Consider the following 26,790-nt stretch of genomic DNA (forward strand, 5'->3'; position numbering starts at 1 on the left):
TTCTCACTCATAATATTAACATATTAAGGGAAATGTAGAATCAGAGCCCAGGATAAAAGATGTCCAAAAAAACAAAGATCAGCATTTCCAGGAATGCACTTTGAAAATAATAACTTGACTGACACACACATTTCATAATACTTTCAGTAGAAGACATTACATGAGGTAAACAAGGGGGCTTTGCATTTATCATTTGTGTTATACTTAGTACTATTATTAAATAATTGTTGTAGAGATTGTTGCTGCTATCATTTAATAACAGATATCTTAAGGAAAATATACCTTTCTTCTTGATTTTTCAGTATGTTCAGAAAGCAGATTATAAAGGAGTTGGCTTCCTACATTGATTTTTCTACCAGGAAAATGTACTTATATGGAAATATGCTTTTTTATGGTGCTATTTTTCAGTAAAGTCATGGATCAGTGACCAATTTATATATAAGTACTGCATAAGTCTGGTTAGAGTGACTCAAGTCATTAACCATGTCCATCTCTGAGTTGCTAAAGAAAATGAATTTAAGGACTAAGAATGAATATGAGGCTCTGACCACTGGACACAGTTTTTTTTGTTGTTGTTGTTTGTTTGTTTTTTAATCTTGGTATCTTCTTTTTGAGGACATCTCGGAGACATTAACCAATACATTCTATTACTGCTAACTTGAATCTTGCCAAACTCGACATCACAGATCTATTTTAAGTGTATGTATTGTGTGTTTGCCTCATGCATAGGACCAATACAAAGCTATACCCATTCGTTATTTATTTAACTATTTATTTCAACAACATTATTGTGTGTTTCTTAGATAATATATGTCCTTGCATCAATATACCTTATGAGAAAAAAGAAGGAAAAAAAAGTATAATGACTTATACCAGAAGACTGCTGTAAAATCTATAGGGTGGAACTTTGGAAATCACTTTGAATTACCTTCCCATCTGGCAGGATGAGCAGAACCTGTTTAACATTATGTGCACCAATTTCCTCATAGTGCCTTTCTTTGTATGAAAACCTGCGTGAGTGCGACTCTTCTAGGTACTCAAGACAGCTCCACGGTGCAGGTTGCACTTGCCTCTCCTCCCACAATCACCATGGAATTTGTCTGTTATGACATGGGGGTGAGGGAAATGGGCTTATTTCCAAGTCAAAAGGCCTGGCTCATTTACGCAAAGAAGCACGTGTTCAAGTACTTTGTGAATCAAGTACTGCTGCTGAAATTTAAAATTCTCTCCCACAAGGCACATATTATACTTTTAAATTGTAGAGTAGGATTAACTAAGCTGTATGGAATTGGCGTTTGGAAAAAATATCAAGTACAGTTTTGCTTTGGCTGGGCTAAATAACCACAGTATCAGCGAAAAGAGAGGCAAAGTGGGTGTGTCTCTGAGGTGAGGGAGTGGGCAGAGAATGCAGATCTGAAGGCTGCAGTTTATGGCGAGTTGTTAGCAGTAAACAGCTTCCCAGGAGACAAAACTAAAGCCTGGGAATTGGATTCTCTTTGGTGAGTACCCTTCATCTAACACATTTTGGTCAAATGGAAGCATGTTTTTGTAAGGACATTTACTGATTATTTTATAAAAATCCCTTTTTTTGCTATATTTCTCTCTGTCTCTGGCTTTCTCTCTCCCTGTTTCTCTACTTCTGTCTTTCTCTGCCTCTGTGTGTGTGTGTCTTTCTCTCTTTCCTCTTCCTCACTACATACTTTCCCCTTCACTGGCTTCTGCACCATGAATGATGATACCAAATGAGTCCTGCATCTGAGAACTGCAGGCAATATTTGATATCTCTCCACAGAGACTTAGTGGCTTTTTTCATAATTCCTAAGCTCCCAAATTCACTTTATATTTCTTCCTTTTCAGATAAGAGCTAACTCTCTGTTTTATTTTTATAAGTAGAGTTTTGGAAATAAATAGCCAGTGACTACCTAGATCAGAGATCTTGAAGACTCAGTTCTCACCCTAAGATCAACTCACCTCTTCAGACCCTCTGATAATTTATATGTCACTGAAAAGTAGAAATGAGTCAGCAGATGTCATACTGTGTTGCTCAGAGTTAAACTGTCCATTTCCTCCCTCTCTTTTCAATTCTGCAACAGGCAGGCAAGAATATATATATATATATATATATATTTTTTTTTTTTTTTCCTATACTTTCTCCATCGAGAAATACATAATATTAGAGCATGTACAAGGAGGCTCTGGGTTAGCTCTCTAGCACTGCAAAATAAAAAGGAAAGGAGAAAGGAGAGGAAAGAAGAGGAAAAAAGAGAAAAGGAGAGAAATGTCTGACGTTTGCTAATGCAATTTAGAGTGAGCTGGCCTTGATTCAAATGCTGGTTCTGGTATCTTCTACCTGTGGCATGACCTCTCTGGCTTTCAGTGTCTTCATCTTTAAAATGGCAATCACAGCGGGGCATGATGTGCACACTTGTAATCCTAGTAGCTTGAGAGGTTGAGGCAGGAGGATTGCAAGTTCAAAGACAGCCTCAGCAAATCACTAAGCAACTTAGCAAGACCCTGTCATAATATATAAAACAAAAGTGCTGGGGATGTGGCACAGTGGTTAAGTGTTCCTGGGTTCAATCCTCTGGATCAAAAATATTTTTAAAAAAAATAAAAAAAATGGAGATCACAATAAGATTCTTTATAAGAATAAAGAATTATTTATAAGAATATTCATTTAGTCTATACAAAGTTTTTCAGCACTCTATGTCAGGAATTCAATTCAGTCCTTCACTTGATTTTAACTCTATTCATCAATAACCTTCAAGATAGGTACCATTACTACCTGTTTTGCAGACAATGAAATCAGAGTAATGCCCCATGTTGTTAAAAGTGGGATAATGGCCAAGCAGCAAGGACACTTTGGCGAATTTGATTGCAACTCAGGGCTTAGTTTCTGAGCCTTGGTCCTCCCTGAATCCTGCCTCTACATCTTGGGATGGTAACATCTTCCAGCAAGCTGCATGGCTCAGACAGTTTGTGTAGAGGCTGATATGCTGACACATGCACTAGGACATTTTAATGAACATTGATCCCTTCCTTGCCCAATAATTATCTCCCAATCTAGATTATCGTTTTAGAAATGATTCCCCTCTGCAAAGTGGAATAAATGGGAGATAAGTGAATAAGCAATGCTGCAGATTCCCATTCCCCTTCCAGTAAGATTTTAGAAAAAGGAGAAGATACTCTTACACAATGCTAGTAGGTTTTATTATCTCAGATTTACAGGAGAAATACCCAGGACCCTAAACAGTAAATTGAACTGTCCAAGGTCACCTGACAAAATCAGTATAGTTACATTTCTATTGTTTTCTGACTCCAAAGAGCAAATCTTCTCATTGCAGTACCTTATTTCTCTGTGATAGTTTAAGGATGCTGTCTGATGATTTTTGGTTCTCCCTCTTATTACACATGGCAGGTCTGCCTCTGTGTTTAGGTGGGGACATGTTTCACTTGCATTTCTACTTCTGCTTTTCTCAGTCTGTTTTTACTATGTAGACTTCTGAATGCAGAGAAATTGACAGTGAAGAAAAGGAGGTATGCAGTATGTATCACATAAATTGTGACAAATGACTCACTCTGCACAGATCACAATGTGCTTAATATGTGTGCAAATAAGAGTTGATTGTGAATCGATTGACACTTGAAGAGCTAAAGGAGTATGATAAAACAGGCATGTCACTAACCTCTAGTCAATATCTAGACTGAATAGTATCACTAAGAAATTTTGTCATGTTAGATAAATTACATCCTTTCACTGAGTCTCCATTACATCAACTATAAAATGAGGTTATTATTTCTAATTTTTATGCCAGAAATCAGTAAATGAAATAGAGAATGGGATCTTTCCACATGAGATGGAAGTTTTGAAACAATTTCTTCGTCCACTAGAATATTCATCAAAGTTTCTCTCTGGCTCACGCTCTTGAGATCATAGCCAACTACTTAGAATGCTTAGCTGCTTTCTGATCTATAAAGTTTGGAAGATGACAGATCCACAATTTTCATAATAAAGAACATATCAGTTCTTTCATAATAGTTCAATCATTTAATGTACTCATTAATATTTGTGTTTATCTTGAGGAATCCAACTTACCTTTTTCAGAACTTTATCCTACTTAAATAACTAGATAACCTAATCACAGCTGAATCATCATCAGGACAGTGCCCAAATCAACAAAACAGAATAATTCCACTGTAAAGGATCAGAAGACTAACCCATCCAGTTGTAGTTTTGTTCAGTGCAACTAAGTGTCCAGGTTACAGACATGAACTCAATGATTCAATGTGGGCAGTGGAGGGAGCCATTTTGTTCTTCAACACTCTGTACATCTCATAGTGAATTCAAGGCAGAGGAAAAAGGTTTATCCTGAACAATAGGAACTGTGTTGTTCTAGCTGAGTGTGCACCTGTACTCCCAGCAACTTGTGAGGCTGAGGCAGGAGGATCACGAGTTCAAAGCCAGCCTCAGCAACTTATCAAGGCCCTAAGCAACTTAGTGAGACTCTGTCTCAAAATTAAAAAAAAAAAAAAAAAAAAAAAGAAGGAGGAGGAGGAAGAGGAGGAGAATTTGTTCTAGAATCTAAACTATTTCTCTGTTATGGATTAGGTAGCTTGCAGAGGCTAACTTGGTATCTTGCCCACTCCTTTAGAACATTAAACAACTAGAGAGATTGTAACTAATTTATTATTTACTTAACTTCTATGTGTCTCATCGTGTACAAAAAAAAAAAAAAAAAACTACATGAGAGTAGAGATTGTGAATGGCTTTCATCTTGAAAATCTACTTGAGGCCTCAAAAAACTTTGTTGTGAACTTTAAAAATGGGAAACATTTGATGGCATACCAACATACATTCTTCACTTATTCATTCAAATGACAGTTATTGAGGACTTACTGTGTAGCAGGCACAGTGGGAAAGAAATGGTAAACAAATTAGACACGGCATTTACCCTCTGGTGGGTATGGACTTTAAATGGACAAATTTTATGTAATTTGCACAATTAGATATTTAAGTAAATTTTAAAACAATACAAAGAAGAAATACAGTATACTTAGAAAATATATTACTTGATCCAAGCTATATAAGGTAGTTCAGGGAAGGATTCCCCAATAAAGTAGCTCTTGAAGAAATAAGAAAAGAATGGCTAGTAACTAATTTGGCAATGCGGGGGTGGGGGAGGAAGGACATTCCAGAGGAAAGTATATATCACAAGGTCATGAGATGCAGTCTAAAGCTGCAATTCAGGGAACTGAGAGAAGCCCCGGAGTGGCCACAGTAGAAAGAGTGAGTTAGAGTCCTGTGTGATTGGTTTAATGAGAGAGACAGGAGCTAGCTCTTCCAGGAGCTTAGAGGTTAAGAGCATTTTTCATAACTGTTTAGGCAATAATTCTAGGTCTTTACAGAGGACATACAGTGTGCGTTTTGGTAGACTTAAACACTGTATATTTATCAACTCTAGATTCCAAAGTTGTCAGTCCTCTCAAATATTTCAAAACATTCAAAATCCTGTATTTTAGCTACTTGAGTTATGCAACACAATATTATTAGCCCTAATTGCTCCTTGTGTAATAGAACACCAGAATGCCCTTTGTACCTATTGGCCCATCTCTCCACCCTCTGGTTTATCAGCCTTTGCTTAGTAAGCACTATTTTGCTCTCTGCTTCTACAAGCTCAGCTTTTCATTATCCCAAGAAGATGAGGAAGCTCTTAGAAGGTTATAAACCAGAGATTTGTTTTTTAAAAGCTCACTCTGGTTGCACTAGTGATAATATAGGTGAGAAATCTAAAAATAATGGAAGACCAGGCAAGATGGCGTGGCTCTTTAGACTATGGAGGTGAAAGTGAAGTTAGGGAGAAAAAAAATGAAGGGAATTTGGACTGTTAAGTGGTAAATTTGATGGGAGATATTGATTCAGATGTGGGTAGGGAAGAAAAAAAATATTATGGACAAATTCCAAGTTTCTGGCTTGCCCAATTTAGGTTGCTTCAGGGGCAACTTTTCTATTAAGCTGAGACAATAAGCATATTTCCTAGAGCCTAAAATATTTTAGGGGACCAGGAAAGTGTTTTAATATTGTTTTAGTCAGAAGAATGAAAAGAACTTGTGATCAAAGTGAGTGCTTAAATATATAATTCTAATATATTCATTTTTATACCTTTAGAGTAAAATATACTCTTTTGATATTTTTATGGAAGAAAACAAAATGTTTAGGGCCCACAAATATTATAATGCATCTCTGAGCCAATGGTCACTGACTGAGAAAACAGGGTAAACACCAGAAAAAAATGGGGCTCTAGGGAGGGCCATGGCAGGGCAGTACAAGCCAGTTCTGTCATCACTATGAATTGGAGATATCTGTGAAAATGCAAATGACAAAAACAAAATCCTTTACATATACAACTTAAAATTTTCCATGGAATTTTCAATGCCTAAAAAGAATCAAGTGCTACTGGGTTTGGAGTCTTAAAGATGAATTTCAATTTCTACTCTACCTTTTGTTATTTTGACTGTCTAGAACAATACCATTTTCTCAGAAATGCTGCAAAACATATTATTGTATAGGTGGTGAACCTTACTGACTCCAGCTGCTGTAAGGGGTTATCTGGCTCTCAGTGAATGCATTAGAGTCTTCCTGTGGAATTTAGTATCTGAAGATGGTTGTGAAGATCCCTGTGTCCTCTAGTAGTAAATTTATTGAAAAGTGTTTTAAAATTTCCAAGGGAGGGTATCTTACCTCATGGAGAAATTGCTTGAGAAAATAAAGCCAGTACATAGAAAGTGACAGATTCACCCCAGGAAAAGTCTCAGTGATATCTTCGTCCCTACTTCTAATCCTCTCTGGCAACACATTTACCCCTGTACTTCTCAGATAATTGACCAGCGTATTGTCTATTCTAATTTTGGATGAATTACACTTCTGATTTATATCACCCTCAAAAGCAAGAATGATAGCCAATATAACCACAAAATGCCATGTAAACTTGGGCAAGTTAAGCAATTTCCCCAGGTCTCACTCTTCTAGCTTGTAAGATGCTGATGGTAAATTTAGTATCAGTGTTATGATGATACGTACAGGGGGAAATGATGTAATATCACTTCAAAGTTCAGTGTATGACATGCACAGATGGATTATCCCTGTCCTGATGAAGAAGGAGGAAAGAAAGAGGGACTTCTACAATTGCCACAGTTACAGCTCTTTGGTCCAGGAAGGATCTTGCTGTGAAGTTATTAGAAGGGATTAAAGAGCCCTCTCTGGAAACACACTATCAGAGCCAAGAAAAGTCATATTATTTTTGTGTGGTGCTCTCTGATTACCATTAAGCTTCACTATTTTTTCCAATATTTGCCCAAATCAGCTCACTCTGTATGAAACTCATGTAGTGCTAGACTGAGTTCTCTATCTATGTCATCTTAATGTCCACAAAGAAAAACCTCCTTTTTTTAATGTGCTTTTCTGACTCCACTGTCGACCTGTACTCACCACAGTGTAGATCATTATGTTGAACTCAATTGTGAAGTCTTAGATTGTGAAGTCTTCAAGTGAAACCTCATAGACTCACTTATTTTTGTGTCTCTCCAACACAGAGCAAACCATGGATCTTTGATAAATATTAGTTTAATAAACAGTGAAGTTAGGTATATTACATCTCTAAATCACAAAACACCTGTAATGCTGAAAATGTGTGTTCCTCACTATAGAATCCAAAATAAAATCCAGCCAGCTGGATGGAGATTGGAAATTGTGTGTATGAACAGGTGGTACAGGGTTTGAGATGGCCTGGAGTCCCTTTATGAGGAGGCAGCACTTTGAGGCTACATGTGATTGTCTTTACCTCAATCCATGGCAGGATGAGGGGCCTTTCTTATGAGTACCTGCAAGAGCACATTTGCATGCAAGGCAGTTGGCAGCTCAAGACAATGCCACTGCACAACCTCCGACTCTCACTTTGTAGGTCTATCCTTAGGGCATCTAGATTTCATTTCTGTAAAAACCAATAATGAGTCAGAGATAGCCTTTTGAGGCACCAAACCATTTGGAAATTATACAGGCATAAAAGAGCATCATAAAGACTACAACTCATATTTTTCACATTCCAATAACATAGCATCAATTAAAAGCTCAAGGCCAAGAAGCTTAGCCCAGTTTTCATCCAGATGGAATTTATAATAAGTGTTATAAAGCCCTGAAAACGAGGAATTCCGGCCAAAGCAAGGACAAGCCATGAAAGGTATGCATCTTTCTAATGTGACAATAACACCACCAACATGGTTCCTACTTGCAGAGATCTACTTTTTTTTTTAATATACTTTTTTTCCAGAAAATACTTACAGAGTTCCTAATGTTTGCTGAGGAATGTTTAGAGGCTGTAGCAATGAGCAAACCCAAGAATATGAGGGAAAAAATGCATGTATATAAACTCAGATACAAACATATGGATATACAAATACATACACACAAACACACCATGTGCAAAACCTATCATCTAAAGCAATGTGATTGACAATTGCTTTTTGAAGTTCTGGATAATGCACTGAACGTGCCCCTCCAAAATTCATATGTTCAGATCTGGACCCCAGTACTTAGGAATGTGCCTTGTTTGGAAATGAAATTGTTGTAAATTGTATGCAATTAGTTAAACTGAGATCATACAGGAGGAGGGTAGGCTCCTAGTCCATTATGACCAGTATAATTACATATAGGGTAAATTTAGACACAGGCACACATATAGCTTGAACACCATGCAAATGCAGGAATTGTGCTGCCACAAACTAAGGAACTACCAGAAGACAGGAGAGGAGAGATGCCCTCAGAAGTAATATACACCTGTGACACCTTAATCTCATACCCTCAACCTTCAGAACCAGGAGACAAAATATTTTTGTTTTTGGAGCCACCCAGTTTGTGGCACTTTGTTACAGTAGCCCCAAGGAGCAAATATGCTTTGATTTTCTTGTCAGGTTTACACATACTGTAAAACCTACCTACCTGTGATGCACTGATTAAATGAGACGATGTGTGTCTGAGTGTGCATGTGTGTGTCTGGGTGGCTGTAGAAGCTTTTTGAACTTCAATTCAGCACATAGCACATATGTAGAGCGACAAGAGAATGTAAGTTATCCCCAGAGACCTTTTGCGCAGCCCAAACTAAATTGGCTCCTTCATAATTCTGAACCCCAGGATTCAGATTTCAAGAGCAAATTGTGAAGTCTAGATCTACCTGCCCATAGAGGTGCCACTTCCCACAAGGGAGCACTTGAAATGTATTTCATTCAAAGTGAGATGAACTCTAAAGGTACACAACCCGATTTCAAAGACAGAGACTGAGAAAAAGAAGGTAAAATTTCTCACTTATACTTTTTAGACAGACTACGTATTGAAATAATAATACTAGGATATATTGAATTTAATAAAGCATACAATTAAAATTAATAAATTAACTTCACCTGTGTTTATCTTTTACTTCTTTGATGTGATTACTAGAAAATTCATAATGAAAATACAAAATCCATTATGAAAAATGCATAATGTGCCGCATATTCTGTTTGTATTGGACAGCACAAGCCTAAAGGTAAAATATGTCTTTAAAGTTTTCCTGACGTCACTACTATCTTCCACTCTAGTTGGGTCACTTATCACAGAATGTCTTCCTTTGATTCATACAAGCAAAGTACTTTGACATTAAAAGCACAGTAGAGTCCACCTGCTAAAGGTTCCATCAGCTGCACCCACAACCTCAGGGAGGTTTCAAAAGTCCAGACCTTTGGCCTGCCCCTGCTTGTCTCCCACCCTCATCCCCTTGGAACACCAACTCATCCTACTGCTGGTGAGATCCCAGATATCAATTCACAGTCAGGTTAGGAAGCCAGGGGTCTTGGCTTTCAGGTGAGGAAGTAAATTTTTTCTTTCTTTTTTTTTTTTTTTTTTTTTTTTTGAGAAATTTCTGCTCTCAGTCACACAGGAAGAGCAGACATTCTGCTTTTGAAGTCATACAGATGACCATTAAAATTTCATCCCACAACTTACTATTACTGGGACATTTTAAAATAGACTGAGAGCCACACATTAGCCCAAAGATAGAAATACAGGAATAAAGGAAAGTAAGTGAATGCTTCTCTTGAGGCATGCTGCAAAGGTCTGAAAATATTCAGACACTTGCTGTCACCTCCTCCCAAGTGTGCTGTTATTTGGTTTCCTATGAATCTGCTCTCCCTTTCCACCCAGTTCACACTTTGGGATATTAAGATCTCTTTCTGTATCAAACATTTTTTCCTTCTTTCCCTTATCCCACTAGTTTCTAGTAACAATAATCTCAGACTTTTTTTTAACCTTCCTACCCACTTCTGCTCTACTTATTCTCTTTGTTTCCTAACACATAGCAAGTCATGAGCTTTCTGTGGTAGCTCTGTGTCTTGTATTTCTTTTGAACAGCATGATTCTAACTCATCTGTAAGAACCAATACAATGAGCATGTAACTTTACTTGGTTGCATTATGTCTATATTTCAATAAATTTTAGAAATAATTACACTTTTAGTATTAAAAATAAAATAATTTAGCCAAGCACAGTGGCACACACCTGTAATTCTAGTGGCTTAGGAGGCTGAGGTAGAAAGATTTCAACTTCAAAGCCAACCCCAGCAACTTAGGCCCTAAGCAACTTAGGAAACCCTTGTATCTAAAATTTTAAAAATAATAAAAATAAAAGGAATGAGGATGTGGCTCAGTGGTTAAGCACCAATCTTTGGGATGCATGTGTATATGTGTATGTATATGTATAATAACTTTATTTACTCAAATATTAAACATAAAATTACCATGTGAGCCAATCATTCTACTCTTAGATATATGCCTAAGAGAAATGAAAGCATGTTTTCAGGAAAATTTATGAATACCAATATGAACATTCATAAGTAAGCTTTCATAAACTTAAGAACATTCATGGTAGTGTTATTCATAGTAGACAAAAGGCGAAGGGGTTGAGGTACAATATCCCAACCATTGATCTGATAACTGAAATGCCTACTAAAATGTGGGTAGCATCCACAGCGTAGGTACACAGGACAAAGGACTGATTTACATTCTGGATGGGACAAAGTGAGATGGTGTGATATTTGATCATGCTCCTCAGAATACTGAACAATTTTAAAATTATGAATTGTTCATTTCTGGAATTTTCCACTTAATATTTTGGGATAATATTTGACTGCTGATAAATGAAATCATGGAAAGTGAAACCATGGGTAAGAGGGGGCTACTGTGTATGTGTGTGTGTGTTGTGTGTGTGTGTGAGTGCGCATGCATGCATGTATTTGTGTGTGTACATGCAAGAACTTAAAATGCAAAAATCCTCACTAGGATGGTATCACATCCCATCCTCAAATTCTACCACCGTATCCTTCCCTCCAATGAGGGACGAATCTGAGAATGTGTCATGGGTGGACTCAAGAAATAAGAGATTTAAGTTCATCTATCATAACCACCAATTTGTAATATTTTAACATAGTTTTACGTTATGAAGCATCCAATTGACCACATTAGTCTCAAGGTTAAAATAAGCATCAATTTCGCTATACTGTAGCCTCTGTGCTCCTTTCCCACCTGCTCCCAGACTATAGGGGCTTAGTAGTTGGTGGTTTGCTTCTTTGATATACCATAGAACTCTGTGCATGGCTCTTTGATCTTGTAGTTACTAGATTTTTTATGTTTTTCCAAAGTGGTTAGACTATCTAAACTCTGAATCCATAGACCACAACAGATTTATCATAGAACCTGGTCTTTCAAATACCATTTGGAAAACCAAAAAGTTAACTTTATGTCAACTGTTGTTTTCTGGAGTTTTGTTTTGTTTTTAAAGAAAAAATATGAAAGAGACCTCAGGCTGACTTTAAAAGTGTGTGCTTTCTACCTCCATCTCCTATAAGTAATTTCTTCGGTGTCCTTCAAAAACTATCTTTAAAATAAAATAAAAGAATCTATGATTAAATACCAAATTGAACCTGCTACACAGCACAATAAAATGCAGCATAATAAAGAATGAAGGAGAGTTTTCAGTCACATGAGTAACAGAAAACCAAATATCCCAGATGATTTAATTTTACCTGAGTGAAATCAGGAGCTAGGCAAGTTGATCTCGAAGATCTTTCTTCCCAGGTCTCGTAAATCTGAAGTTTATGAGGAAGCCTAGTCCTGTGCTCCTTTGCAGGCTCAGCCCTGTGCCTTTACACCCTAGACTTCCACCAGCTGCTAGGAAGATGACAAATGACAATCACAGAAATCGCCAGGAGACAACGACCCCTATGAGTCCCACATATTTATTTCTTCTAAATTAAAATGCTCAAACTTCAGGTTCACTCTCATCCCCTGTATTTATGGTCCCTTCTGCCTTGAAGCAAGCATAGTGAGTGCCATGATAAATCCACTGAAAGCCTGTCTCATTTCCAGGCAGACCCTGTAAATTTCTGAGCTGTGCTTTGCAACCCTTCATTCTGATTTGCAATGTTCAACACTGCCAATGACACAGAGGTTTTGCAAGGCCCTTTTCCTTCAGTTGAACAGTGTCCATGAGATCCTAGCCTTTCATTGTCCCCAGAATGTCACAGAGCAGTACTAAACCAGAGCATCTGTCTCTTCTGAATGAGGATGGTATGTTTGTCCTCGCATTTATGACCTTCCACTAAGGCATGCTAGATGCTGAGTGTGGCACATCCTTATTGGAAGGTCTTTGGTGTCAGAATAAAGGTTGAAACCCATAGGGCACTAGGGAGAATAGAATCCTGAACAGAGAGTCCTTATTGCATTTTAGGCAAAACCCCAAAATATAAACCCTTTATGGAAACCATTCTTTTACTAAGCAAATATTTGCAACATGCCCACTCTGTGCCTATATTCTTGTAGAAGCGGGGGAAATAGGAACAATCTAAACAGAGGAATATCTTGACTGCTTGAGTCTTAGATTTTGCTCCCTTATTGAATGAAGGGATAACAAATAGGTGAAATGATTCTTGCTCTCCCCAAAGGTTGCTATATCATTGCTATCTAAATGATACCTGGTCTTCCACACCAGGCTTATAGCACAACTGAGGAGGGTAGTGAAAGGAAACTAAGTGACATAACAAAATTTTCAGATAATATCTCCATCACTTTTCATATGTGAAACAACTGACACCTCAGTTCTGGTTTTGTTCGCTAACTTCCAGACTTTTCTCTGAACCTGTGGGGTCCTAAGTCTATAAATATCCTGTTTATTGGGCCTCAGTGTTCACATATAAATTTTCATTTTTATCAACACTTTCCAGATTCATCTTCTATACTGATTGAGTATACATCAATAATCTATCCCAGGTCAGCTCAAAAATTCATCTACTTAAAGGGTAGAGTTAGTTCCCAGTGAAGTAAATGTTTGCTGCCTCCATGGAATCTAGAAAGCAGAGTAGAGTGGAAAATTAAGAACTCACCTTTTTCTTGTTTGCCTGACAGTGGTGCACTTTTCTTCTAGACATTTAGTTAAAATACTGGACAATAAAACTATTAAAGTCTGGGTTAAAGAAAAGCAGTAAAGCTGGGTTTGTGTTTGGGGAGTCACTGTCCCATCAAGGTTGATCAACAACAGGAGAGCCTGTCATGCTGGGTCCTGGAGGCTGAGTATGTCCAATCGACATCACATAGAGGGTGCCAGACCTATAAGAGAATCAGAAGCAAAAACCCAAATACTCCAAGAGCAAGTTGGAAACAAGAAACATAATCATAGGCACAGGTACATTAAAAAGATAAGGATCAGGTCATGTAAAAAGAACGGGGGAAGAGGAGAGAAGAAGGGAAAGGAAGAAGACACTACTCCCATTTTGGGTGTTGGGGACTTTTCACATGTGTCACTTCAGTGAATAGTCACAGTAGGTTTTGTGAAATGGATATTAAGACCCATTTTAGGAAAGAACAGAAATCCCTAATTCCTAATCCTAGAAGTGATCCGGCATACAAGAAATCACCAGACAGTCAGGATTAGAACACATGTCTCTCTGATATAGGAGATTTGTGATCCATCTTTATTAATTTACCATCAGAACATAATAACCTTGCGAATTTGCATGAGGAGCTTTCCATTTCACCTAACTTCACTGGATGCTATTTATTTCTCTTTTTTCCTAATGTGATAGGACAATAAATGATTTGACCCATAGAAGAACATAAAAAAGGCATATAATACTACTTAAAATTCATAATTTTATACCTTGTTACAGAAATTGAGTTGTTGAAACCCTGAATTTTAAATATTGATTAGTTTTCTGAGTATGACTGCATCTTGTTGGGTATCATTGTAAGGACAATTCTTAACTCCAGGGATTAAAATTGGGGATGCAAGTGAGGAGTTTATTTGCCAACCCTTCCACAGCCTTTATATCTCAAACCTAGGAAGAATTCCTCAAACTAAAATACCATAAATATTATTTTATACACATTTATGGTATAAATAAGTAGATATCATCCAAGATCTGCTTTAATCTTCCTAAATTTCCAGTAATCTTAGTATCATTGTTATTGACCTGTTAAATATGATTTAAAAAGCTGAGGTTCAAGAAAGTTTTCATCCAAATTCTGTTGTAAGAGCAAGTAAGCTTGTGCTAGTTTATCCCTAAGTCATATGACTTCATAGTCATGCTTTTTTTTTTTTTTTCTTCACGGAAATGACTCTTTTCTCACTATAGAGATTTTATGAAACTTTATTTCATCTATGACTATGGGTAGGAATGTGTGCATTATGTGTGTGTGTGTGTGTGTGTACATGCGTATGTTTTCTTCTTAGGCAACTCATTAACAAAATATCACTTGTACAATCACACACTGGAGTCCTAGAGGCTGAGCTTTACCCAATAACCCCCAACAAAGAGGGTGAAGAACTATAAGAGAGAATCAGAAGCCAACCTACCCCTAGACCAAACTCCACAGTAGCACCATGGGGTAGGATCCCATTCATACTAGCTCTGGTGGCCCTTTAACTACATCTAATGACCTGCAAAGGATAAAGGCACATACACAAGCGGCTCAGGGATACAGTGCCACTCTTTTAAAACTGCTAAAATATATTCTTAGAGCTAATAATGTTGATATATTTATATTTTTCTCCCCACCGCCCCCACCCCCGGTCTGATTTCTTTCTCCTAATTTATGAACTCATTCAGTCATTCATTTGAAATGTGTATTTTATATACACTACTTACACATAAATGATTTGACTTACTGGAAAAGAATGAGGAAGATTATATATATATATATATATATATATATATATATATATATATATATATATGTCATAAATGCATACACATATATGTATATACACACATACATATATATACATATATACATATATGTGTATGCATTTATGACATATATATATGTATATATATATATACATATATATATATATATATATATATGCATGTATACACACACACACCCAAGTACATGTAGCAGTACCGTTTATTCCAGGTATCTGGAACACATTAATGACTAGAACAAACATAAACCTTCCCTTGTGAAGATTACTTTCTTACCAAGGGTATTAGAAAATAAACAATAAAATTAATAAATCACACAGTATATTAGAAGTTAAAAGTGCTACAGGAAATAGGAATAGGGCAACTTTAAGGAACCTGAAGAGATAGGGATAGGGGTGCAACTTGCATGTTTAATTAGGTTGGGCAGGGTAGAACACATTAAGAAGATGACATTTGAGAAAACATATAAAGCAATATATATATATATATATATATATATATATATATATATATATATATATGGAGTAAGTCATTTGGTATTGTGGAGGAAAGTTCCAAGAGTGAAGATCCAGTGCAAAGAAACCAGGGCATTAGCATACTTCACATATTCAGTGAACAGCAAGGAAGTATGTGCATGTAGCTGGAGCAGAGTCAAAGCAGATATGTGAGAGGGTAAGGTCAGCAGAGGATGAGGGCCACGGGTTGCACAGGGTTATTGCAAGGACTTTGTTAGGTATTCTCAGGAAGAGAAGGAAATGTCAGAAGAAATTGAGCCAAGAATGTCTTCATTTCACTGACTTTTTACAAGAATCACTCCAGCTGCTGTGTTTAGATTAGATCATGAAGTAGAAATGTTGGAATCATGAAGCCAATCTGAATACTGACTGAGGAAATTCAGACCACAGATAATGTTGCTTGGGTCAGAAGGATAGCAGAGGAGGGGCAAATGAATTGTCAGATGCTGAATATATGCTGAATGTTAATCTAGTAAGATTTCTTGTCACTTTGTGGTCGTAAATCAAAGATAGTCAAGAAAGATGTCTAGGTTTTAACTTGAGCAACTTAAAATAAAAAGTTATCACTAATTAAGGTGGAGAGGCTGCAGGTGAAGCGAATCTGGGAGTGGGATTGAGAGCAGAATCGAAAGTTCTGTTTAGGCATATGGAGCGTGAGATATCTAATAGATTTCTACGTTGAAAGCCCACAGAAGCATTTGGTAATATGCATCTGGAGTTCAACTGATGAGATAAAGGCTAGCAGCATAGATTTGAAATTTATCAGAATACAGATGTTGTATAAAATCTACAAATTGATCAAATCTCCAAAAGAGAGTATCAATTGAAGAGAAGAAAACCATCTCCTGGGAAATTCCAACATTCAGAATTTGGGCAGAAGAGGAGACAGGAGCAAAGGAGAGAGGACAACAAAAGAGGTTGCTATCATGGAAGTTAAGCAAGGATACTGCTTATTAAAAATTAGGAAGACATTGCATCCAACAACAGGTAGCTCATGGTCCATGTTAAAGGCAGCAGATTTAATGGAGTTATATACTATGAACCAACAGAAGAGAAAGAAAGAAAGGAAGATAAGCAAGTGCCACCTTGAATGGACAATTATTTGCAGACAAGATAGGCTCAAGGTAAGAACTATAAACTGTGAAATTAGTATGCTACAACTGAATTCAAATCATGGTCCCATTTACAGCTTTGTATACATATTATTTCTTCTTGCTAAGTCTCAGTTTTCTCATCTAGATAATGAAGTTATCATTAGTAACTACTTCATGTGTGTTCTGTGAAAATTAAATGAAGTAACATGTGTGAACCCTTTAGTAAAGTACCTTGTAGATAGTAAGCCTTCAATATGTTAACTGTTGCTATTTCTATTAAAGCCATTAACATTAATAAACTTTTGAATCATTTTACTCTGAAGAGAAGCACAGAAGAGGGAGTTATAAGTTTACATAATGTTAAATGTAATTCTAGGTCCTCTCACCAGAAATCATATATAAAATATTGTTCAAGCATCATGTCTTTCAAACATTAATTAAAGTAGGAATAACAATACCATGGTGCACATATTCGATAAACCATTATAATTGGTTTCTATTTTAAAACTTAAATATAAGAGCAATTTTTATGTTCATGAAAACACTATTAAACAGGATTCACCTGTATAATCATTTTGATCAAAGAACATAGTCCTTTTGAGAAAGTTTTTAGAAGCACAGAGCTTAGAACTCTATAAGCTACTCAATTGTCAGATCGTTCAAACTGTCATTGAGCTATCACTTTGTAAAATAAGCATAGGCTGTGGTTGCCTGGAAACCACTCCTCTATGCCTACCTTTCAGTTAATGATGCTTATGATGCAGAATTCTATGGGAGGATTAAATACCATTTATTTCTACAGGATGAGGGGATCTAAAACATCAGTCAGTGCAATCAAGGAACAACACTACAAAGTGATCTTCAGGGCTTCTGAGCATTACAGAAGATAAGATTACAGTGTCAGAACTGGACCACTTCATTGTAAAAGAGAAAAGAAAAATCAAAAAACTGAATAAATATAAGCATCTCCAAGGCTGATTTTAAAAACAAAGTTACAAAATAATAATATTTACTTATTTAAAAACTATATTTTACTGCATTTCATTTCCTTGTCTCAGCCCCAAGCATTTTACAGACTCCTTCAGGTCATTGGAGTCTCACTACAAGTATGATTGGAATCATTTGCTCACTGATTAAAAGGTAGTCCAGATCTGGGGTATTGGGAGTAAGGGGAAGGTAGATTCAATAAGGACATTCACTAAGAAAGGGAGTGGTGGAGATGAATGAGGATGGGGACAGAGGATAGTTTCAGTTTTGACCATGCTAATTTTGAGATTCTTGCTAGATCTCTAAGTGGAAATTTCAGAGAAGTATTTGGATATATGAGTTAGTGGTTCAGGGCAAAAGTTCAAGTTAGTGGTAAGTTTTAGGAGTTACTGCATACAAATTACTACTTGCAGCCTTGAATCTAGGGGAAAGGAGACTGAGTGACAAGAACTAGAGCCTAAAACTAACCAAGGAGAAGTTTCATACTTAAAACTTGTGTAGTGATACCTAGCTGGTTAAAGTTTCTGAGGAAAGTCCAGAGTCGTTTAAAAGAGATCAAGAGAATGAATACTCAAGGGAAACAAGTTCAAATAGCAGGTTCATACTGAATATACAGAATTCTATGAGTGGTTGAATAAGATGAGAACTGAAACATTAACTGTGGGAACTGGGGCACAGTGGTCACTGATGACCTTATCTAAGTAAAAACCTAATAAAATGCAGACATATATCTGAGTAAAAAGTGTTCAAGTGTAAGGAAAAAATGAGAATGTGCATACTTGTCTCATTCAAGAAATTTGTAAGTAGATAGGGGAGAAAGATAGGGGAGATAGATAGTCCTCCTTCAGCTAAAGAGGGTTTGGAGTCTAAATATGCATGCTTTGGTTTATGTTACAATCCAATGTCATGTGAAAGAATGAGCAAAAAACAAAAATAAGGGATAATGTGGGTATACATTTCCCGGGTAGGAAGAAAGTAGGACTCAGAAGAGAGATGAACAAGTAACTAACCAAAGGGAGAAGGATGGGTATTTCGAAGGAAAGAGAAAGAATTGATAAGGATTACAGATAGAGATTGGTTCATAGATGGATGGCTTGCAATTAATAAAGATCCCATCTACAGAAATGTAGCCTCAAGCCTAGAGAAATAAAGAGAATATTTCCTCAGAATTTTGAGGGAAATAAAGACTTGAGTGTGGGAAGCCACTCCTGAACTATTTAGCATCTTCACTCAGACTTGAGCCAAGGAGATTTTGGTTTGGCAGTGCAAGTTATTCTGTGGCTCCTCCCACTTAATGGATTAAGCAATGCACGTGACCTCAGTCTTCCCTTGGGTAGGGAGACAGCTGTGGAATTGGGCATAACCCATTGGGTCTGGACAGCCCAACTCCTATCTTATTTGGCAAAAGACCATTCTGTAGAAAACTTTTAATGTTTCCCCCATATAAATAAACTATATGCGGCCTCTCACTCTGTCTTCTCAGTGTGGAAGCTTGACCCCTAAGGTCTAGCAGCCGTCCCACCCCCGCTTTCTAAAACTACTTTCTGTGTAGTGTGGTTTCTTTTTTTTTAATATTTATTTTTTAGGTGTAGATGGACACAACACAATGCCTTTATTTTTATGTGGTGCTAAGGATCGAACCAAGGTCCCGCCTCTGCGAAGCAAGCTCTCTACCACTGAGCCACAACCTCAGCCCCTGTAGTGTGGTTTTTTTTACTGCCTTCTTTTCTTAGCTTAATGTCACAGTCTGCTCACTCCATGCAGAGGAAACCCAAATTCCACCGTGGGCACCGACATGGGCGAGACTTGAGATTAATCTTTTCTTTTTTCTTTTTTTTTATTATTAGTTGTTCAAAACATTACAAAGCTCTTGACATATCATATTTCATACATTTGATTCAAGCAGATTATGAACTCCCATTTTACCCCATATACATATTGCAGATTCACATCGGTTACACATCTACTTTTTTACATACTGCCCTACTAGTGTCTGTTGTATTTTGCTGCCTTTCCTATCCTCTACTATCCCCCCTCCCCTCCCCTCCCCTCCCCTTCCATTTTCTCTCTCTACCCCATCTACTGTAATTCATTTCTCTCTCTTGTTTTTTTTCCCCTTTCCCCTCACTTCCTCTGATATGTAATTTTGTATAACAATGAGGGTCTCCTTCCTTTACCATGCAATTTCCCTTCTCTCTCTCTTTCCCTCCCTGCTGCAGTTTGACTGCAGCAAACTAACAGGGGGGGGGAGGGGGGGGACAAGCAACTTGTGTACATTGATACAGCAGGAGTAGGAGCGGTTTATTGTAGGAACGGAGGGGTATATATACATTCCACACAGCTTATCTTAATTAACGTAAACTAGATACAGCAGTCAACCAATAAGGAATCTCCACACTTAATGGCTCGCTGGCGTTACTTTACAAACCACTCCCTCTGCAAAATGCCAGGTGCCATCTTAACTTGTTTACAGACTCTAACACCTCCCCCCTCTTGTCTCTGTTTAATGGTGATCTTCTTCTCATGCTCTTCCCCCCTATTCTGTTCTTAGTTGCTCTCCTTATATCAAAGATGACATTTGGCATTTGTTTTTTAAGGATTGGCTAGCTTCACTTAGCATAATCTGCTCTAGTGCCATCCATTTCCCTGCAAATTCCATGATTTTGTCATTTTTTAGTGCAGAGTAATACTCCATTGTGTACAAATGCCACATTTTTTTTTTATCCATTCATCTATTGAAGGGCATCTAGGTTGGTTCCACAGTCTAGCTATTGTGAATTGTGCTGCTATGAACATCGTTGTAGCAGTATCCCTATAGTATGCTCTTTTAAGGTCTTTAGGGAATAGTCCAAGAAGGGGAATAGCTGGGTCAAATGGTGGTTCCATCCCCAGCTTTCCAAGGAATCACCATACTGCTTTCCAAATTGGCCGCACCAATTTGCAGCCCCACCAGCAATGTACAAGTGTACCCTTTTCCCCACATCCTTGAGATTAATCTTGACAGAGGCACTTGATTAGAGGGCAATGATCATGAACATAGGTTCAGCTAATTTTCTTCAATTGCACAGGAAAAAGAAGGTACCAGAAAGCTGTATTTATTTAGAATAGATGGAGTATATGATTTACTGGAATAAGAGAGGAATACCAAAATTTGAACCTGGAGACTATTGGGGCAAGAAACTATCAGTGTGATAGGGTCAGATTTTAAATAATATACTAGGAACAGGAGGTTAATATTCATAATTTATTTATTATTATATCTTCATCAACTAGCACATTTGTAGTATATAATTAGTGCTTACAAGTTGTATGCTGAAATATTATGGAGCAACTCCTTTTCTCTTGAATACAGCTATAAACTTTTGTTAAAGAAACATGTCAAAACAAAAAGATGAGTACATTTGCTTTCAAAATCTTTGAAAACTCTGATTTAATAAGTGGTATCCATTCATTTCAAAATTATAACCTGGAGTTCATTTTATGAACTCAGAGTATAAGTGGTGTAAATTCTACATTATACCAGAATAACTGTGAAAATGGCCTAGAAGGAGAAATACTAACCTAAAAACTTAATTTGGTTAATAAGGATTTATCGTAAACTACTGAAGTCATTTAAAAATACTGCTTTGTGTTATTTCTAAATATCTTAATGTTCTGTGTCTTCAAAACCATTTATTCAGTGATGTGGTTAGTCACTGTGATTTGAAACTCCAAAATATCTGCACTCAATTAAGTCAACTGGGCCGGGTCCCTTGTGGTGTGGTGGTATGCATGGCTGCAAACAGCAGCCTTCCCCAAAGAGTAAGCAGCCCCGTTTCTTGCACGTGCCTAAGGCACCTGGGACAGCCCTTTCCAGAGGACATCTCTGGCCTCCTACTGCCCCCAATCTAGGCTCCAGACAGTTATTTAGGATGCCTTTGGAAAACTGCAAGGCATGGTAACCGGGATTCACATTGACAAAGTTATTATGTCCGTCTGCACCAAGCTGCAGTACAAGGAGCATGGGATTGGGTCCCTAGGCAGGGATAAATTTGAGTTCTATAGCTGCTACCAGATCTACATCTAAAAGAAGTAGGACTTTCCCAAGTTTATTTCTGTTGAATTTGAAGAGAGAGTGGCTGAACAGTTGAAATGTCAAATACAACCTCAATCCAAGTCCCATGGACACATGGCAGGCTTTGCACTTGTGAGGGCTTCCACGGTGCTGCTTTGTCCTTAATCATGTCCACCAATAAATCCTACTTGCCGTCTACCTAAAATAAGTAAATAAATAAAAGAAACCTCCAAAATACTGGATTGGCTCTTTTTCAGGAGGTAGAAATAGTGTTTTCAATATAGAGCTCCTTTAATCGGTACTACCAGAAAATCAAAACATTTTCTTATGTCTGCTTGGTTCTCAAATTTATTCTACGACCACACCCCTTCTCTGATTGCCAAAACCTAAATAAATAAAGTCTAAGTAATTCAATAAGGAATTTATGTCCTCTGCAAACCAAACCCAAGCAAACCTCTATGTCCTGTTACTTTTTTAACCCTCCAGATCTACCCTACTGTATTTCTGGAAACCACCACACCCTGTGGGCACTAAGCTTTCATTTACCTCCAACCCTTGCAAGCACCTGGAATTCCTATGCAACTCCTCTAACTGGGGAGATTTAGCTCTTTCTAAAGGCCAAGTTCCTATCATGCTAGTTCTGGGACATTACCTGTTAAGGCCATGCCCCTGTACCCACAAAAAGGAATACCTTCCTTAGGGATTTTCTGGTGTTCTGTCTTCCTACAGAAGAAGCTTCCTATAAGACTCTGTCATATTCTACCAAAAAAAAAAAAAAAACTATAATAATAGTTATTACTATCATTTGGGAAATTGAGCATGTACAAAGTGTTTTGTATTGAACTCAGCAGGAGAAAACAAGCAAACAAATTATTTGAGAAGAAAATTGAATTTTGTTTCCTAGAATGAAAGATCTGCGTTTTTCCAGATGGACGAGGATAAAATGGAAGATGCTGTTTTGTTTGGTTCTGTTATATTTTTCCATGCTGAAGAAGACATACAAATGACCAGCAGGAATATGAAAAGGTGCTCAACATCAGTAATCATCAGGGTAATGCAAATCAAAATCATAATGAGATGTCACTTCATACCTGTTAGGATGGTTATTGTTAATAGCAACAATAAAAAAGAAGTGTTGGCAAGGATGTGGTGAAAAGGGAATCCATATACACTGTAGGTGGGAATGCTAATTATTACAGCTGTTATAAATAATACTTTGGAGGTGTCTTAAAATTAGAAATTAAATTACCATATGATCCAGCAATTCAAATACTTTCGTACAGTTATGCTTCAGTATCCATGCACGAGTGGTTCCAGGATACCCCTCAGATATCAAAATCTGCGGATGGTGAAATGCCCTATAAAAAATGGCATAATATTTGCATATAATATATGAACATCTTCTTGTATGCTTTAAATCATCTCTAGGTTACTTACAATCCCCAATATAATGTAAATGCTATGTAAATTGTTGTTATACTTTATTTTTTAGCAAAAAAGAAAAAAATGGTGTATGCCATCAGTACAGATGCAAACATGATAGGCCCATCTACAAGTACACAAATGAGATGTGAGGTGAACAATGCTCCGACAAGTGCGGGAGTGACAGACTAAAATCTGTGAAGCGTCAAGTATGCCTGCTCATTAATGACTTCTTTCACTAGAATCATGCATAATATCTGGCAGATTCAAGTTTTGGTTTTTGGAACTTCATCTCATTTTTTGAATATTTTCAATCTGGGTTGAATCCCCAGATGCAGACCTCAAGGTTATGGAGGGCTGACATTACATGCAAAGAAACTGAACTTAGAATCTCAGAGAAATCTCTGCACTCCTATGTGCATTGTCTCACATTCATGAGAGCCAAAGTATGAAAACAGCATACGTTTTTAACCCACCTTCAATGGGTACATGAATTAAAAACTTAAGGTATTTATACAATGGAATATATTCCATCCTTAAAAAAAGAAGAAAGACAAAATACTTCTTTTATTTTTATTAAGATTTTGGATGTTGGTAAATGAGAAAGACTGACCGGTCATTTTCCTTTATTATAATATGCTTGTCATGTTTTGTATCATTATTATCCAGATTGAATAAGTTAATAAGTAGATTCTCTCTTTTTTTTTGTTCATTGGTAAGTGTTATTTAGGTATTATGTTTTTCCTTCTATATTGGAAGGATTTCACAAGTAATTCTATTATAACTAGAGACTGGTTTGTAGGGATGTTTACATATTAGAGATTCTATTTTATGCCTTAATTATAAATTATTATAGCATCTTTTTATTCTTGGGTCATTTTTTTATTAGTTGCTCAAGACAATACAATGATCTTGACACATCATACATTTAATTCAAATAGGATATGAATTCTCATTTTTCCACGTGTACAGATTGCAGGATCACATTGGTTATACATCTATGTGTATATATACAGCAATCCTAGTGTCAGTTGTATTCTGCTGCCCTCCCTATCCCCCCTCTCCTCCCCTGCCCTCCCCTCCCATCACTATTCTCTACCCATTCTACTGTGATACTTCTCTCTCTCTCTCTCTTTTCTTCCCTTCCCCCTCACACCATCGTATATGTATTTTGTGAACCCATGAGGGTCTCCTTCCGTCTTCCATGCAATTCCCCTTCTCCCTCCCTTTCCCTCCCACCTCTTTTCCTTGTTTTGTGGTAATCTTCTTCTCATGCTCTTCCTTCCTACTCTGTTTTGAGTCACCTCCCTTATATCAGAGAAGACGTTTGGCATTTGTTTTTTAGGGATTGGCTAACTTCGCTTAGCATAATCTGCTCTAGTGCCATCCATTCCCCTGCAAATGCCATGATTTTGTTATTTTTTAGTGCTGAGTAATATTCCATTGTGTATAAATGCCACATATTCTTTTATCCATTCATCTGTTGAAGGGCATCTGGGTTGGTTCCATAGTCTAGCTATTGTGAATTGTGCTGCTATGAACATTGATGTAGCTGTATCCCTGTAGTATGGGGAATAGCTGGGTCAGATGGTGGTTCCATTTGGGGTCATTTTTTTATATACTATGTTCCCTCAGATGTTTTTTTTGTATCTGGATTTTAAATGTATTTTACTAATGCTGTTATAATCTTTTTAAAATATCTGATCAATACTGATGTGTGCCTTTATTCCTGATAATTTTTCTCTTCTTGCTATATCTTGATCAATTTTAGCATGAGTTTGTATTTTGGTGTTCTTTCCATTCAAAAAATATTGATTTTATTCATCATCTCTACAATAGGTTATTTTCTACATCATTAATTTCTGGTCTTATCTGTTTTCCTTTCTCCCTTCTATATTATATGAATGTAATTTGTTGTTCTTCCACTTCTTGAGATTAATGAATAGAACATTGCTTTTAAGACTTTATCTTATCTAATATACATTTAACATAAAGACTTTTTTTTCTTTTATTGTGGTAAAATTGACATAAACAAAAGCCAGAGATATTTCTTGATGCCTATTGATAGATGGTTCTACTTGCATAGCCATCATCACAATCAAGATATAGAACACCAGAAAGTTTTCTTAGGTTTTTTTCTTGCATTTCTTCAACTCTGAGAGACAACTACTATCCTGATTTCTAACTCCATAAGTTTTGCTTGTTCCAATTCTAAATAAGTAAAACTATAGACTATACCATTTGTGCATTTATTCTTTCTTTCAAAGTGTTGCATTTATTATCTTTAAAATGTCTGCTCTTTAAAATAGAAATAAAATTTGTAAACAGTAAAATCACAAATCGTAAATGCCCAATTAAATGACTTTTGACAAATGTGTAACCATCTTCTCAATTAAGATATAGAATGATCTATCATCTGAGGAAGGCCCCTAATGCAACACTTGGCAACCCCTACTCTGATTTATATCATGGAAATTACTTTGCTTTTTTGTTAAATTTATAATGGAATTATATAGTATGTTTTTCTTGTATTCAGCTTCTTTATTTTAATATTTTGTAGATGCATCACTGTTGTAGCATATATCAACAATGCAATCTCTCACGGTGCTGAGAAATATTCCACTATAACAATATACTATAAATTGTTTTGTGAAATTATGTATATTGTTTATCTCCTGTTAATGGACCCATTGATTCCCCTCCCACCCACGAGTTATTGCTCATTATGAATATGGCTGCTTTAAACATTTTTATGCAAGTTTATTTGTGGATACATTTTTTCATTTCTCTGTAATAAATCCCTAGAACTACTGGATCATAGGATAGATGTATGTTTACTCTTGTAAGAAACTGCAATATAGTTTTGTTTTTTTTAATTTCCTAAGTAATTGAATCACTTTAGTGAACTACTATTAATGCATGCATTTCAACATCCTCTACATCTCACTCAGCACCTGAAGATTATTTGTTTGTTATTGATGTTCCTTTGGCATGATGAGTGGCATAGCCTTGTTTGGCCACATGGGCAGGGAGGTATAAAAGACTGCTGCAAAGTTTAGAGAATTCTCCTTAAGCCAAGTTTCACTGAATAAAATTCAGTGTTTCAGTCCAGCATTGAAACATACCTTCATGTGAGTAAGAATGATGCTAGGGGTCTATGCTGAAAGTATCTTTTTCCTTCACACTCTTTCTCCTTTTTCTGCTGCTAGACCATAATTTTTGCTTTACACAAATATGGTCTGAAGGAGCAGTGTGCTTCTTTTCTATTATTACTATTGTAATCTTTGCAATGGAGACAATCATTGATTGATGTGCAAGTATTGAATTGAACTTCCCAGATTTAATCTTTGGCCTGATAAGTTGGACTCTTGCTTTAGTTTTCAGAACTTGGTTATTTTACCTAAACTGTAAATGTCCTAGCCCACGGTTATTTGCAA

At 36.7% G+C, this 26,790-nt stretch overlaps 1 long non-coding RNA gene and 1 other non-coding gene across 2 annotated transcripts in view; both read left to right on the plus strand.

Annotated features, from left to right (window-relative positions):
• Positions 1-1,269: 1,269 nt before the first annotated feature.
• Positions 1,270-26,790, plus strand: part of LOC124096574 (uncharacterized) — a 30,368-nt gene continuing 4,847 nt past the window's right edge. The window contains exons 1-2 of the long non-coding RNA XR_006852892.2: positions 1,270-1,499; positions 22,836-22,982. This is a non-coding gene — a long non-coding RNA (uncharacterized LOC124096574). The remainder of the gene's footprint in view (positions 1,500-22,835; positions 22,983-26,790) is intronic.
• LOC124096608 (small nucleolar RNA SNORA70) lies at positions 21,597-21,725 on the plus strand. The gene has a single exon (XR_006852913.1). It is a non-coding gene; the product is annotated as a small nucleolar RNA SNORA70 (small nucleolar RNA).

Source organism: Marmota monax, unplaced genomic scaffold, assembly GCF_021218885.2.
Source record: "Marmota monax isolate L192 unplaced genomic scaffold, Marmota_monax_Labrador192_F-V1.1 WCK01_AAM20220418_F8-fsc00004, whole genome shotgun sequence".
Classification (NCBI taxonomy): domain Eukaryota; kingdom Metazoa; phylum Chordata; class Mammalia; order Rodentia; family Sciuridae; genus Marmota; species Marmota monax.